Source organism: Lissotriton helveticus, chromosome 5_1, assembly GCF_964261635.1.
Source record: "Lissotriton helveticus chromosome 5_1, aLisHel1.1, whole genome shotgun sequence".
In the NCBI taxonomy this organism is placed as follows: domain Eukaryota; kingdom Metazoa; phylum Chordata; class Amphibia; order Caudata; family Salamandridae; genus Lissotriton; species Lissotriton helveticus.
In genome coordinates this window covers 898,395,580-898,413,382 of record NC_136065.1, presented here as the reverse complement: position 1 = coordinate 898,413,382, position 17,803 = coordinate 898,395,580, and positions in this window count along the sequence as shown.

Below are 17,803 nucleotides of genomic sequence, written 5' to 3'. Positions count from 1 at the left end.
CAGTGCCCAGCAGTATGGGGGTGGGTGGCCATGAGTCCCAGCAGTACACAACAGAATGGGGGTAGTTGCAAGGGGGAGGCTCAAAGGGTGGAAGGTGTAGGGTAGGAGGCTGCTTTCATCCCATATGTCCCCGGTACACACCCAAGCATCATGCCCAATGCACAGGGATAGGGACATTTCACACAAGATAGTAGACCACAGCTTCAAAACATTTTCATGTTGCTGACACACTTATCGGAGAAGCATCATTTTGTGACACAGTAAGGCAGTGTAGCAAGCGAGCGAGCACATACAACCTGTATCCATCCCTCTGTTGCCCTCCTCCCTCTGTCTGTCTCCCTCCCTCTGACTTTTTCCCTCTGTCTGTCACCCTCTGTCTCACTCCCTCTGACTCCCTCCATCCCTGTCGCCCTCTCTCTCTGTCTCCCTCTCCCTATGTCTCCCTCTCCCTATGTCTCCCTCCCTCTGTCTCCCTCCCTCCCTCTGACTCCCTCCATCCCTGTCACCCTCTCTCTCTGTCTCCCTCTCCCTATGTCTCCCTCCCTCTGTCTCCCTCCCTCCCTCTGACTCCCTCCATCCCTGTCGCCCTCTCTCTCTGTCTCCCTCTCCCTATGTCTCCCTCTCTCTGTCTCCCTACCTCAGTCTCTCTGCCTCTGTCTGTCTCCCTCTGTCTGTCTCCCTCTCCTTCCCTCTGTCTCCCCCGACTCCCTCCCTCACTCTCACTCTGCCTCTCTCACTCTGTCTCCGTCTCTGTCTGTCTCCTCCTGCTCCCTCCCTTTGTCTCCCACGCTCTCTCCCTCTCCAACTCTATATGCCTCTCTGTCTCTCTGCCTGTCTCAGTCTGTGCCTCAATCTGCCTCTCTATCCCTGTCTCCCTCCCTCTCTCTCCCCCTGTCTCCCTCCCTCTGTCACCCTCCTCCCTCTGTATCCCTCCCTCAGTTTTCCTCCCTCGGTCACCTCACCCCAGCTTCCTGGGCACACACACAGTTGTACCCGAGCACTGCACAGGTCTTATAAAGACCATAGAGCAGAGTGTCTAGGGATGTCTCCTAATTACCAGCAGTCATGTACTAAGTGCCTGCGACACACCCACCATTTGCAGGCGACACAGTACTGTGTCAGGACACACAGTTTGGCAAGCTCGGTAGTACACAATGGGCCCAGGTGTAGGCAGCACAAGTCCCCCCTGTGATCATTGCAAACACAAACACCAGGACAAGGTCAGACATCCTGTGCAGGAACCCACAATCATGATTATGCCAGCATGCTACTTTAGGGCACAGCCAAATCACGAAGGATGGATGCTTGCAAATCACATTCAAACTACTAGCATGGCCTGTCACACACACCCCTTACAGAAACGTATCCCCTGGGGACAGGCAATGGAGTGCAACACTGTCACAATTGTCATGTACCACAACTAAACACTCACTCATATGAATACGCATACAACTTTAACATGCACATTGCAGATGCTCCAGTCCATTGTGCCTCTAACGCAATGCACGTGCCCCATCTTATGAACGTTGTGGATGCACTTAAGTACCAACATGGACATGGGTATTGACAAGGTGATGCGTCTTGGAGAAGTGCCACGTTCTAAAGCCATGATCTAGAAGTGGGTGTACAGGTCCAGGGGTGTTGGCATTGGTTGGCCATCATGGAACAGCAACACCTATCCAAAGTAGATGAATGTATCCTACTAAATAATGCTCTGTCTCTTACATGAACATGCTGCATCTAAACTCTGTGCATGCTTGACGCAGGCATAAGGATTTACACTGTATCCTGAATGTTGCGTGAAACAGAGCACTGCTGTATGTGTGTTGTTCCGGCAAGACAAGACACTGCAATGGCTGTGTCAGTCATTGTCAAGAGAATGGAAGAAGGAAAATACCCCTGAGTACATGTCAATTTGCTACCACTACATACACAACTGAACTATGACAACAATGTAAAGCTGGTGGAACTGTGATGCTGATAATGGATAACAAATTAAGATGTCACTTGATAGTGCATTAACAGTGTCTGTCTCTCCGACACACAGGGCAATGTGTGGAGACCACCCCCAACCAGGGGGGAGAAGGATCCCAGTCCGAGGCTCAGCAGGACCCTGACCCCACCGACAGCGATGCCACTCAACGCACTGTGGATGACCCCAACCAAACCCCTGCAGCAACTGTACCAGCTACATCTGTGCCAACCACCGGAACCATTCCCACCACATCCCAGCAGACAGGTCAGAGCCCTACCCATGATCCACCAGAGAGCCTGTCTGAAAATGAGGGACACCCTTTGTCGGGTACTGCTGAGGTGGCAGACAACATCCACCCTGCCAGCACTCGGGGGTCCCGTCGATCGGATGTGCCTACAAGCGCAGGCCGTGCTCGTGTGGGTCAGGGTGATGGGAGTGGCGCAAGACGGAGGCGAGATTCTGGCCAGTCAGCTGCAGGGCCCGGTATGACTGAACTGACTAACATCCTGGAGGCATACCGGCGGGACACCAGGGAGATAAGCCAGGTAGCGGAGGCCCTCAACCAGGTGAAACAACAGCAGGCTGAGCAACATGCCAGGCAAGAACAACATTATGGACGGGTGGAGGCAACACTGGCTGAGCTCTTGACGGTGCATCGGGAAATGAGCCAATCACTACGTCAGATTGCTGGCAACATGCAGCAACCTCCCTGTGTCACTAGGCCAGCAACATCAAGGCTAAGTGCAACACCAGCCACAGGGAGGGAGGAGGAGGAGGAGGAACTGTCTGACGTAGCGTCCCATGCATCGTCCATGCCTGCACGTGAGGGTCCCCAAGGAAGAAGGGTCGTCCACGGCTAAGACGTTGAGAGGCAGTGCGGCATGCACAACTCCCAGGACACCTGACCTGGCATATTGCCCTTGGGTGCAACAGCATCACCTATTAGACTCTCCCACATGGACTTGCTGGTCACAGTCTGCCCAATGATGCCAAGCACTGTGGCCTGGACTCTGTTGACTCAAACTGTAAGGCATCTCATCTCCAGCAGTGAACTTTGGATTCCCCCCTTTCTGTACAGCACCTACTCACGTTTCCTACACAAGATCACCTAATAAATATAAGAAACATCATACGCATTTGTGGAGTTATCTTGTACCCACAGTATAAAAGAATATGTGTGTGCAAATGTATGAAATGCAAGAGTATTCAAACAACTGTAGCCATCCACACACTTGGATCTGAGTCCAGGTGAGGACACATATAGGTCACAATATTCTAACAACTAGATACATGGATGGAAACACACACCTGTGATGGTTAGTAAATGCTGGAGGGGGGTTTGGATCACAAAACTGAAATTACAGACAGGCACAGGAGAGTCACTTGGAGGTGTATAGATCAGTGTTAAAAAGCTAGTTGTCCACGTAGGGAGTACCTACATCTGTGTCCTCAGGTATGTGAACTATCATCAGCATGTTGTTGTACTGTGCATGTGATGAATGGTGCAAAGGCCAAGGGTGGCAGACAAGACTGTGGGCAATGGGCCGTAGCACTCTACCCAAGCTCACCTGATTACGTGACCTCCCCCTATGGAGCTACAAGTACTAAACTCCTGTGATGGGTGCAACGCATCCAGAACAACTAGCCACGTCTCACAATTATCTACACCAGAACGTCCACATCACACCACACCCAAGAGACGTGGTCATGGTGTGTGTCCCCTGTGGCTACTTGACTGACTGTGACGGCTATGTTGAAGTGGTGTGACAAGGTCATGTACTGCCACGTTACTGTAAGGAAGGCGAGTTGTGCTGCTGTGGTGTTGACAAGGTAACACTGTACAATATTGTGCCTATGGAAGGTGTGTGTGTGTGTGCTGTACAAGGCACATGACCTGGTGGTATGCAGACACACTGTCATGTGGCTCAGCATAGTCTTGCCAGTATGTGTTGCACACACAGGCATAGAAGCTGTTATGGGTGAGTTTGAGGCATCGTGATACCAGGAGGATGATTGTCTGATGTTCTCTGTGTGTAGAGTGGCTGGAGCATGCTCTACAAATGAATGGAAGGAGGGGTATCCTGTAGGCGTTTGCGGTCCTGGATCTGGCTAGTCTGCGCTGCATTGTGGCTGTTTATGCAGCAGCAGGAATGAGTGAAGACATGACGGCAGGAGGGGTGTGACAACTTTCAAAACAAGCACATAACACAAGGGCATTGGCAAGCCACAAAGTGACATGTGTATGTGAATGCAGGAGTGTCTGCTTCACTCAGGGTCACTGCAAATAAAATGGCACAGTAATCACCAAAGATCACGGTCACAGGATCAGGCCCCTTAGGGACAAGTGGGGCACAGGACACACAGCGTCAGCAGGTGTAGTCTACTGGTAGTGTGATCCAAGCCAAACAGCGGCTACACAGCCATCTCCCTCACACACAATATAGTACTTTAGCCTTAACCAACACCATGCATGTTGTCACTGTACACGTAAACACCTAACAAGAATGAGCTTACTTCATGCCATATAGTATACATGCACATTAGAAGGACATGTGCGTTGACATCAAGGAGGCACAATATTCTGTGGAAATCACACGTCATGCACAACATGATGATTTACCTTGGGAGGCCATGGAGCATTATCAAACATACATGGTCATTGGCATTGGCCAGAAGACAAAAAAAGACAAAGAATTATGTCACCTGTAATGCAGTAGAACGATTGGCTACAAGACTGCCAGGGACTGGCCGTACCTTTCTTCATCAGAGTAGTGTGATGCTCAAAGGGTTCCACCTCCAAATAGCCCCTTGTTCTGAGTACAAATGACAGACACAAAAGGGTGATCAGGCGAGGGAAGGAGAGGATGGGAACTGCAGGGAGGGAGACCTGAAACAGAGGCAAAAAACCATTAGAAGTACTTTCTCATGTCACTGACACTACAAATACCTCATGAGATACACTGTACCAGTCAAACCTGTGAAGTGTAACGACTGTAGCCAATTTGAGATCGCTCATTATGCTATCACATAAGATCAGATGCTGTAACACAGACATATAAAACCTAGGACAGTCTGTTATCTATTTGAGTCTTGTGTAACGCTCACAAGTCTGCTACTATGCAATGAGATCTATGTGGACAAAAACTAATTCGCAGTGTCTGATGATGTGTACCCTACAAACAAATTAAAATATATGGAAATGCTACTTACGCAAAGTGTAATATCTGTATTTGTTTATGTGTACCCGTAAGGGCCATGTAGGCAAACTTGACATCACCCACAACAGCTGTAAACATCACATATGATGAGGAAGCTAATGACCTACATGCAATGAAGGCACTCTGTAGCCAGTCTTTTGCTCTATCAACTTTGCATCACTATGCTACACATGAAAAGCAGGTTGAAAATAACTCAACAGCAAGTGATGTGGATCCAAGCCACATAATGAACCCTACTGTCTCACAGAAATGCTGCACGGGACAAGAGAATCATGTGAATAACCGCACTCCACTGGTGCAACACAATAATTTACATATGCATCATCCCACCATTGTCATGTCTACTGCAAAACATACATGGCATCATGTGAATGAAAACAGAACTGCTACTCACTATGAAGGCTGGCGTAGCAGTATTCTCAACCTGCACTGAGGTACCAACATGACAGTGACATGACATACTGCAACAAGGGGCAATGCATCCATGCGAACAGAATGCCAGGACAGTTGTCTTAACATGTGGAACATACACTGGGCTACACCTACACAATATGGTTTTTTGCTAAACAAACTGGACTGGCCCACAAGGTTGAGGTGATGATCCAGAGACATTCTAATGCACACAGTGAGGCTGCAATCCCCCACAGAGTCCGTGGTTGTGACCTCAAACACAATGTCAAACCATGGTATATGCAATGTTTCAGTGTCAATGTCTACACACATTGATGCATTCACCAGAGTCTAAAACTACAACTGATGACTGTCAGCTGGGGTGACTATCCTGTCATGGGAGTGGGCCTACATGTAATAAGAAACATGATGTTGTTGCATGTATGCATGGTCTAACAACATGCGCATGAACATGTACCACACAATTGAAACCATACCAACGCTAAACAGCCTCATATGAGTCCTTACCCAAATTGACTTTTCCACATGTCCATGCATGCTCCGTTGATTCGGCTGACGTTGCAATCATAATGAGCAATAGCAGGCTGACCACGATGACACCAACGGACAACAGGCACGGCGAGCTGGGGATGAGAGGTACACAAGGGTGAAGAACCGGGTTTTCTTAGAACCCAGCGGTGCCAGGGACACACCCGAAGTCTTCGGATTCACCTCTCGTGGAATACAGAGACACGGAATACTTCTAGGTGGCGTCAGAGATCAAATTTATTAGCTGCAGCTAGTAACAGTAAACCAAGCAATACAACACGCTGTACAACTCAGGAGACTGCTCAATTTTCATAGAGCAAGACATCGCTTTTTATACACCATATTCTCATTATAAATGTACACCCACTGCGCAAAATTCTGACCAATAGGACACATTTTCTAACTAAGTATCGCATTAACAAAAACCCAATTTACAGTAACCTAACCCAAAAGTTAATTATTAGGACTGTCCCAAGTTCAATTTCCACAAGCCGGACAGACCCATAATTGAAAGCACTACCCATGTAATGAAAAGTCGTAAGGAAAGAAACAATTCAGATGTTGAGTAGGATAAGATATGTGCAAGAAACTAAAAGTTAACGATATCCTGAACAATGATTGGCAATTTTAGAAAAGAATCAAACCAAGGGAAATTGGCCTCGCGAAGGGTCAGTTTCAGGTGAAGAGGTCAGCGTCCTGCAGTTCATTCACAAGTCAGAAAAGGGCCTGTTAATGCACACATGAACAATGAGGCCCATGCAACTTTGTTCGCTCGGTTACCTCCACGGCCTACGTGAGGGCAACACAAAAATGGCGTCACGAACAACTCAAACAAAATGGAGTCTGGTTCGAAATCACGGAACCTCAAGGGGCCAAGTTCCGTATAATGTAATTCTGACATTGTCCTGTTGAATAGCCTGATGTTGTAGTACACCTGTACATTCCAAGTACACACATAGCACGTATGTGTGTTGCATGACATCTGCACCTGTGTGACACTGCACAACAAACATCCAAGTGACATTGCATACAGTCAGTTGCATACACAGCATGCTACCCATGCAACTCTATAGTACATGTTTTACCAAAATGCACCTATGACTCACCATTATGAAAAGAAGTTGCGGATGAGGTGACTCCGGATATCATCTTTAACCTCCTCGTCACTGGCATCCTGGGCAAGGCCCTCATTCTCAAAGGGCGGATGTTCCATCTCATCAGGATCAAGGATGAGTGGCACGGCCTCCTCCACTGCCATGTTGTGTAGCATGCAGCACACGGTGAAGATGTTACACACCTTGAGTGGGGTGTATTGGAGGGCTCCGCCTGTCTTGTCCAGGCAACTGAACCGGCTCTTCAGGAGTCCAAATGTTCGCTCGATCACCCGCCTGGTCTTCCCCTGAGCATTGTTGTACCGCTGGTCTGCAGCTGTCCTGGGGTTGCGTAGCGGAGTCATTAGCCACGGCATGTTTGAATATCCTGTGTCTCCTGCAAATTGACATCATGGAAATGAGTGTGTAATATGATGCAGTTCATGAAGTTATGACATACCGACATACATGGCTAACAGAGTTTACTCACCAACAAGACATGCCCGATGGTTGTGCAGCTGCAGCATCATCTGTGGTACCCTGCTACGCCTCATGATGAATGCATCGTGGCACGATCCTGGAAAACGTGCACAAACATGTGAGATAAGCATGTTGGCAAGACACACCACCACGGCATTTATCGAGTGGTAGTGTTTCCTGTTGTGGTACGCTTGCTCCTGAGCCTGTGGTGGCACCAAAGTAACATGTGTACCATCAATTGCACCAATTACATGTGGCATGCGTCCCAGGGCATAGAATTCCCCCTTGACATGTGTCAACTGTTCTGGAGTAGGGAATGTAATGTATTCATCAATGTGCAGCAACATAGCAGCCAATACATCGCTTAATACCCGGCTAAACATGGTTTGTGACATCCCTCCCACATCAGCTATGGTAAATTGGAAGGTACCTGTGGCAAAGAAATGTAGGGCTGCCATCACCTTTACCTTGGGTGTCAGCGCAGTTGGATACCTGTGTCGTGGTTGCAGATGTTGTTCCAGCCTGTCCGTCAGGTCCTTAATCAACTGTCTGGTGATGCGGTAACGCCGTATGCAATTACGTTCCCTCATGGCATCCAAGTCTGGCAACGGCCTTGCCAGAGGGGGTGCCCTGCAAAAAATATTTAGTAGAAAATGTGTACAACTGTTAGACAAAGACAATAACAATGTACATGGCACAAGCAACACTGCTTCAACAAATCTAGACAATTTTGAGTGTGGCGTGGGATACACACTGAGGAAATATGTGCCAGCTGCCAGCCACTCCTCCATGAAAAGTAAAAGACCTGTGGTCTGTGGAGTGGATATGACATGCATACAAATGATCTGATGGGAAGGTCTGAGTGAGCATGACAATGTATCACGCCAGTGACACACGTCACGTGAATTGCATTAGGAGGTTGTCTGCACATCCAGACAGCTGACAGCAATACACACACCCACATCACATGTGCCATCATTTGCACAGATCTGACATATTCCTATTGCGGTGTGATATTTTCAAAAATAATACATGGACATCATCAGACAGCAGAAATGTTTGATTTGTGACAAATGGTCTATGATGCCATCACACATATGAGCGGTTCATTCAAGTGGCATCGTGTGTGTACATGTGAAACCCTGTCATCACGGCAAGGACCAATCATAGATGCTCCTACAGCAGATATACTGAACAGTATGAACAAGTTACTCACCTTTAGTAACAAAATATCTGTAAGAAACAGTAGTTAGTACCATATTCCTACCTTGGAATACATACCCCAGCAAGACCAAGCCCTGTGGTGGGTCTTCAAACCAACAATCACACCATTAAGTCCTGGTGGACCGAACGGCCAAAGAAGACATCCCTCCGGACTTGGCTGTCCAGGCAGTAGTGTCTTGCAAACGTGTGCATCGAGGCCCACGTAGCTGCCTGACAAATGCTCTGCAAGGGGACTCCCCAACCCAGGGCAGTAGTAGCCACAGTGGCCCAAGTCGAATGGGCCCTCAGGCCAATAGGAGGCTCCTTCTTTGGCAAGGGTTACCAAGCCTTCATACACAAGACACCCACAGAGAGATGGTCTGCTTGTGTACCGGCCTTCCCTTTTCAGCGCCCACGTAACCAACTAAAAGTTGTTCATCCACCCGGAACTGGCGTGTGCGATCCAGATAGTATGAGAGCACACGTTTTGGGTACAGACGGTGTAGCGGCTCTATCTCCTTTGAGGGATGCGTAGGCGGACATAATATGGACAAGGTGAGAGATTGCCCGATGTGGAACTCCGTGTCAAACTTGTGCCGGAAAATAGGGTATTGTCCGCAACGCAAACTTTTCCGGATGGACTGAAAGGTCAGGAGTTTATGGAGAAAGAGCCTGGGGTATCACATACGGAACATGTGGAAACGTGTGTCTGATGCCTTTCAGAAAACGAGTCACAATAGGGGACTAGAACATACAAGGTTGATCAGGCAGCCTTAGTAAGGCTGAAAGGGCAGGAACGTAGCCCTTGATAGTGCCCAGAGCAGAGCCCTGCTGGGCATGAGAAAGAAGTAAGAGATGAAATCCATGAAGAGGTGCAGAAAGAGGGTACACAGCCTTCCGTGTGCACCATGCCACAAATCGGGACCACCTGCAGGCGTATGACGACTCTGTGGAGGGACGCCTGGCAACATGGATGATATTACAGACTTCAGGATGAAAGGCAAATGGCCTCTCCTGTCGCCGCTCACTCTCCAAGCATGGAGGTGGACACTGTACAGGTACGGGTGGAGGACCGTCCCCTGCTGCTGCGACATAAGGTCCTCCAGAAGAGGCAGACAAACCGGGGGATCAACTGACATAATGATGAACTCGGGATACCAGTACCAACGTGAACATCCGTGGTAAGTCCAAAGTGGAGCAGTGTAAAGTGAATGTGCTTGTGGCCTAACTTGAACCGCAGGTAGCGCCGGTGGGCCGGCAGGACGGGGATGTTGAAATTACCATCCTGCAAGTCCAACGCTATCATTCAGTGTCCTTGGTCCAGGGCAGGTAGGACCTGAGCCACTGTCGGCATTTTGAGCTTCTCCTTCCGGAGGAAGCCATTAACGTTCCTTGTGTCCAAGATAGTGCATAGGCCCCCATTGTCCTTCTTGGGTAGCAGCAAGTAGTGGGAGTAGCAACCACACCCTATTTCTGGCCCAGGAACGGGCACGATGGCCCCCTTGGCCAAGAGGGCTGTAACTTTTGCATGCTGAAGTTGCAAATGATCCCCCGATACGCATTGGTATTGCGGTGGCATGGCTTGAGGGGTCGCCTCAAGGGTGAGGGAATAGCCCCTTGGGACGATTTGCAGCACCCACCTGTCCAATGTGACAGTGCCCCAGTGGTGGAGTTGATGGCAAACCCTGCCCCCCACTGGCGTCACATTGCCCTGTAGGCATAGACTAGGAGGGTTTGTAGGCAGATGTTGCGGGGGAAGGTGTGGACTGACCTCGCCGTTGTCACCGACCGCCGCCACGGCGTTGGATGTGAGTCAGCATTGCGTGGCTGGCAGCACATGTGTGTGTGCCACTTCCTTGGCCACAAAATGAGCTAAAGGTAACACTTTGCTTTTGCGGGGCCGACTGGCCCATGGACCTGGCCGTAGCCCTGGAGTCCTTAATGTGCTCAAACGCATGGTGTGCCTTGTTGCCAGAAAGGCAACGGACATCAACGGGCATGTCCATGAGTGTATTCTGGTCATCGTCAAACAATTGGGCGTACTTTAACCAGGCTTTGCAACAAATCGCCTCCGTGGATGCCATCGCTCTGCCCAGTGAGTCGGTGCTATCCAGCCCACACCGGATCGAATACCGTGCCACAGATCGGCATTCTACAAGGGCTTGGCCAATTATTGACCGTACCTACAATGTTCACTCTGGCAGCCGTTCCACAACCGTGTCCCACAGAGAGTGTGTGTAGCGGACAAAGAGGCATGTGATGTTGGAAGACCGCAGTCCCAGACTCAGGGAGGATGATACCATCTTTCCGTACTGCTCATACCTCTTGGATACCCTGTCCAGCGGAGCAAACGGGAATGCGGTCTGTGATTTGGAGGCCTGGATGCCCAGGCTCTCTGGGGTGGGGTGGGAGGACAGGAAATATGGGTCGTCCGGGGATGGGTGTGGGCGTCTGGCCACGTGCCTATCTACAGCCAAACCTGCAGCGGTCCTGGACATAGTGGCCAATACAGAGTCAGTCAATGCCTCATGAAACGGCTGCAGAGGCTCAGCCTAGCTTGACTGCAGTTTAAGGACCTCAGTGAGGAGGTTGGTCCTCACGGGCGCGACGGGGAGATGAAGGGGCAAGGCTTTGGCCGCCCACGTAAACACAACACTGTACATTGCCACCTCCTCCAAAGACACGGTTGGATTTGAGACATAACCAGTGTCTGGCAAGGTGTCCAGACCACTCGCATCCCCCAGTCCACCTGTCCAGTCGTCTTGGGACTGACACTCACTTGTCAGTGAGTCTTCAGAACCCTCCCAATACTCCTTATCACCCATTCCCTGATAATCAGGGTTGTCAAAAGATGTGCCCGGCTCGTTGAAGTTAAACTCCCTATGCAGCATCAAAAGCGGCGTTCAGCCGCGCCGTTCCCACGCTGGAGCCATATAGAGTATGGTATCGTGGACGGCACCACCCGAGGACGGCGCCGAGGGTGACACCTGGGGGACTGTTGCCGGTGAGGTCGTGAGGTGAACCAGCGAGGACCAGGATCACCAATCGGATCCAGTGTGGCCCAGCGGCGCCGGGACGAAGGCGCCGCCGGCGTCTGAGCCAAAGCAACAGAAGGCGTCGGGCCGAAGCACCAGACCCGCTAGTGCCCCCAGACGGGTCCGCTGGGCCCAAAGCCGCGGTGTAGCCCGTCGGTGGAGTGAGGGTCATCATGGCCATGAGGAAGCGCACTAACTCCTCCTGCGTTGCATGCTGGCCAGGGACCGGAGGTCGTGGTGCAGGCTACGACGCCCGCAAATCAGACGGAGCCGCGTGGGCGGTGTCACCCAAATCCCGTGCAGCATTGCACGTGCATTGTGGGGAGTTTGAAGTGCGATGACGTCTCTTTGACTTCTTGTGGTTACCTGACGACTTTGCCCCGGAGGAATGATGTCAAATCCCGAGGCTCTGAAGGCTCAAAGCCCACGCACGGTCACTCGACCTACGTCCAGACCATGAGCTATTGCGGTGCAGGGCCAACTGCTGGAGTCCGAGCCGCATGCGGGACCACTCCCACCTAGCTACAAAAGTCTTGGCCCGGCAGTCGGAGCAGCTCTTGTTGTCGTGCTTGACGTCGAGACAGTGGAGACACCGACGGTGAGGGTCAGCCACCGACATCAGTCGGTCGCAATCCTCACAGGCTTGAAAACAGCCATCCCTATTGGCACCGTCCTGAGTCAGAAAATCCAAGTTAAATGATCAGAAGTGATCGTACTAAGATTTGGAACAAAATGAGTAAGGTTACACTTATACGGGAACTGTGCTGCTGGCGTGAAAAAAGAGGACCTGACGTCAGCACGCGTAGGCGACGTATAAGTACTTAGACAACGTCATCACGGTGCACACAACGCCGACGACACACGCGGAGCCGCAGACGACGCCTACCGACACACAAGGGTACTGCTAAGCCCAAATTGGCAGATCCAGTCTGACGCTTGGGGATATTCTAAGGTGAGGAATATAATACTGACCTGTTTCTTTCATATGCAAACAGCATGCACAATGTCGCACACGGCACACACATGACGTGGTCACACAGGGGCATGCTGTGCGTCAATTCCACATCTGTGACAGTGGGCATGTTGCTGTCATCATGTGACAGTTCCCTGTACTGCATGGTATGCCATTCCAGTGTTGATGTGCATCACAATATGTTAAAGACGTTACTCAGGTGAGAAGTGTTGAATGTATGTGAAACACATGTGCACCATAATTAATGACATGTCTCAACAGCTCTTCAAACATCAACTGAGCCACAAGGTCACAGTCCCTGTGCTTCTTCAATGTCTGCCACACCTGGGGCCTGCTGATGTAAGGATGCCATGCTGATGTATGCATCCACATCGTCAACATGAGTCTAAACTACATCCCTGCCATGTGATTTCCTGGGGTCACTCTCCCAATGGTGACATGAAGGAGGTCAAGAACGCAGCCTACACAAGCGTTCACTTGAGCATGTCTGACGCACTGTACACCAATGGTACGTGCGTGTGTACGCCTCGTTTCACTATTGCATTGTAGCCATATACGCGAGCACAGCGTACCCCAATGGTACATGTGTGTGTACACCTCGTTTCCCTATTGCATTGTAGCCATACGCGAGCACAGCGTACCCCAATGGTACGTGCGTGTGTATGCCTCGTTTCCCTATTGCATTGTAGCCATACGCGAGCACAGCGTACCCCAATGGTACGTGCGTGTATTCGCCTCGTTTCCCTATTGCATTGTAGCCATACGCGAGCACAGCGTACCCCAATGGTACGTGCGTGTGTACGCCTCGTTTCCCTATTGCATTGTAGCCATACGCGAGCACAGCGTACCCCAATGGTACGTGCGTGTGTATGCCTCGTTTCCCTATTGCATTGTAGCCATACGCGAGCACAGCGTACCCCAATGGTACGTGCGTGTATTCGCCTCGTTTCCCTATTGCATTGTAGCCATACGCAAGCACAGCGTACCCCAATGGTACGTGCGTGTGTACAGCTCGTTTCACCATTGAATGAGTTGCATTTGCGAGGGCAATCTCACCGTACTTGTGTGGGTATTCAAATAAATACATAGGGATCATCTAGGGGAACAGTGGAATGATTAGAATGCAGCCAGGTTGTCATGGATACAGAGAGTTTTGAGCCTCCTACAGGTGTTCTGGAATATTCAGTTGGGCAAAAGTATACAATGTTGCAAAAGTTGTTGTTCAGCTCTGGCTCAGTTTTCAAACCATTCATATCCATGTCATGGCCTTATGTGTGATGGGATTGGATGAAACATAGGATGCAAACTATGGTGGCCTATCACACACTACTCCTTGGACTCACAGACCCTCTGCAGCACAGATATAAGGCAGCATGTGGCTGTGGGAGGGCACTTGCCTGCACAACATTGGAGTGGAAAACACAGCTGCTGTCTCTGTATCCTCTGGATCCTGATTAGCTGAGCATGGAGAGGGCACCTGCGTTCAGTGATGGTGAGAACAAGGCCCTGCTGGATGCCCTCCTGCCTAACTACAGCAAGCTGTATGGGAGACCAGAGGAGCAGGTGAGTGATGTGTGCACTACCTTGGAGTGTGCACCTGTTGTGTGTGTGACACTATAGCCACTGTGTATGTATAGTGGAGAGATGCTATGTTGTTGGGAGTGAGTGCCAGTGTGTACAGTGTTGTGTGAAGAGGGTTATTTGTTGTAGTGGGGTGTGTGAAAGCATGTCACGTGCTGCAGTGCATCCTGATGTAGCATATATTGCTCAGTGAGTGCCACGCTCAAAGAGTGGTTTGCACCCCTTATGTCATCTGTAGCCTTTAAATGGCATGTAGTGCAGTTCTGTTTGCTCACAGGCCACATACTCCTGGACAATGATGCAAGTGTGTGGAGCATCCGATGCCCTGTTGTCCTCAAGTATTTTGTGCAAATATGTGTGTCTTTGGAACATGGACCAGATGTACTGATGTTCTTTAACTTTACATTTGTGACAGGTATCTGCCTATGAGAAGGGTGACATCTGGCTGGCCATCGCCAGGGCTGTCAGGAGTGAGGGAGGGCTTCGCAGGAGGCTCAGAAACATCAAGAAGAGGTTGCAGGACATTCGGTGCTGGACCCGCCGCATCGCCAGGGTACAGCTGAAGCTGGAAGCTCCACGCCGGCATGGCGGCACCCGCCACCTCACCCCCCACATGCTCCGGGTCCTGGAAGTGGTGTTCCCAGACCTCCATAGGCAGTTGCAGGGGAGACAGCAGCAAGAAGGGGGTAGGTACATGTCTGTTTGTTGTCATGTGTGTCACATGCTACGGGCGTGCCTCAGAGGCATGCTAACACTCCCACAGTTGGAGTGGTGTTGTCAGACAGGCACTTATGCATTGGCATGAAAATGGCCAAGTTTCATCAGATGCTTGTTTACATGCCTTGCCCTACTCAACATTTGCCCAGCGCTTTGACAGCACATGTCTGTGACACCTGTTGGTACCTTACATGTAGCACCACATGTGCACTGTGTCTGCCCTTCTTCATATTTTGGCACTGATCAGGAGTGTCAACATGTGCTTTCTGCATGAGTCAGCCTCAAAGGCCTTTGTCCATGGTGTACTTTCTAATTGTCATGTGTTTGCTACAGGTGCACACTGTACATGTAATCTAATTTTGGCATGTGCATACTCACACTGTGCAGTGTGTGTGTGCATATTCTCAAAATAAGTAGCATGTTGTTAGAAAATTCTTATTGATGATCAGCCACACAATGTGACTTTGGGTGTAGTCAGCTGTAATACCAGTGTGAGGTCATGGTACACTTGGTCCAGGTCCCAGGATGGCATCACATGGCAGTTCATGAAGGAGTTTTCCCATCTGGCACAGGGTCACAGCAATTCAAACATGACCAGGTCTGGTTTTGTGTGGCAGGGTGGGCAAATGAACAGTGATTCATCATCAGCTATCCGGTTGTCGCCAGTGCCTCATCAATGTGTGTCTCATACTAGTTGTTGCCTTGCCTGTTACTTCTATCCTACTATACATTGAATGTAGTTTCTCTTCAAATTGCCCAAGACTAGGCTTAGCATTGTGCAGAGTTCAGTGGCTTGTGCCTCATGAGGCATGCCATATTTATAGATGTGGCCAAATGATTTGTAGCTGATATGTCAGATGTGTACAGGTGACTGATATGTTTTTCTTATTCTCCTTGCCAACAGCATCATCACCTCAATCTGGAGGAGACACAGGGCCGGACCAGGCAGAGGGACCCAGCGACAGTGCCACCTGCTTTGAAGAGTCAGAGGGAGGCAGTGGCACGGAGGGTGAGGAGAGTCTGCAGGCCGGACCCCATGTGACCGACACATCCTACCATGCGGACGGCTCGGAATCAGACTCTCAGGAGGAGGGGGAATATGCAGCAATGGTCTCTTCTTTATCATTGGCTGGCCTCTCCTCCTCCAGTACCATCTCCACCCTCCTCCCAGTTCTTAGGGTCCCTAGGGTCCGTGCTAGCCCCTGTGTTTCCTTTGTTTCCGGCACCGCAGCACCTGCCCCTGTGTCCCCTGCTGCCCTCAGTTCTGAGTCTGTGGACCTACTCCGGCAGATTGTAGTAGATCAGACATCCATGTTGACTGTCCTCCATGGACATACACAACTCATTACACAGTTGTTGTCGTTCATGGAGGGCATGTCATCTGCCATGTCTGATCTACGTCGGAGTGTGGCTGCCATAGAGTCAACACTGACGGCAGCTCTGTACACCCAGCAGCATCTGTCCCCCCCATCCTTCAGACCCATCCACCTCAGCCTCTTCCATACCTACCCAACATACACGCAGACGCCAGAGGTCAGACACAACAACAGACACACCCAGCACACCCACACGGCAGAAAAAGTACAAATCTCCACGCACCCAATCTCAAGGGGATGTAGGCACACCCACAGGGAGAGGGGACACACCTCACACACGCATCCACAGACCCAGGACAACAGACTCACAGCCCTCTACCTCCACCCCCAATGTGTCCCCGGGTTCAGGTGGTAGTTTTTCCGAACTGGCTGAAGTGTGCAGCCAAGTTTATCTTACAACTTTCTGCGATGCACCGGCCAGTGTGGATGAATCCACAACACCTGCACCCACTACACCTGTCCTTCCCTCTCCTGTCCATGCGGTGCCGGAGGATTCCACAGGTGATGCCCCCAAAGTTTCCACTGCGGATTGAACTCCATGTGCAGGCAAATTTGGGTGTGACAACATCCATGAAGGCACAAACTGTTTTTCTGACTTGTTTGGACTGGCCATTGGCCTTCTGTGAGCAAGGACTCTTATTTGCGTTTTAAATTTTGAACCAGCTGAATAAAGCTATTTATTTCAGTTTCTGTACTTTAGTTTGTCTGATAATGTCTCTGACTGCTGTGTGCCTGGGAGCTGGTGTGATGTTCAAATTTGGGTATAGTAACATGTGTCTATTTCCTGATGGTAATGAGATTAACAATGGTATGTTTTTGCTTTAACTGCTGGGCACTGCTGGGCACTGCTGGGGGGTCTTAGTCACACACACCCTATGCTGCTGGGCACTGCTGGGCACTGCTGGGGGTCTTAGCCACACACACACTGTAATGCTGGGCACTGCTGGGGGGTTTAGCCACATACACACTATTATGCTGGGCACTGCTGGGGGTCTTAGCCACACACACACTCTAATGCTGGGCACTGCTGGGGGTCTTAGCCACACACCCCCTATGCTGCTGAGCACTGCTGGGCACTGCTGGGGGTCTTAGCCACACACACACTGTAATGCTGGGCACTGCTGGGCACTGCTGGGGGTCTTAGCCACACACACACTCTAATGCTGGGCACTGCTGGGCACTGCTGGGGTTTTTAGCCACACACACACTCTTATG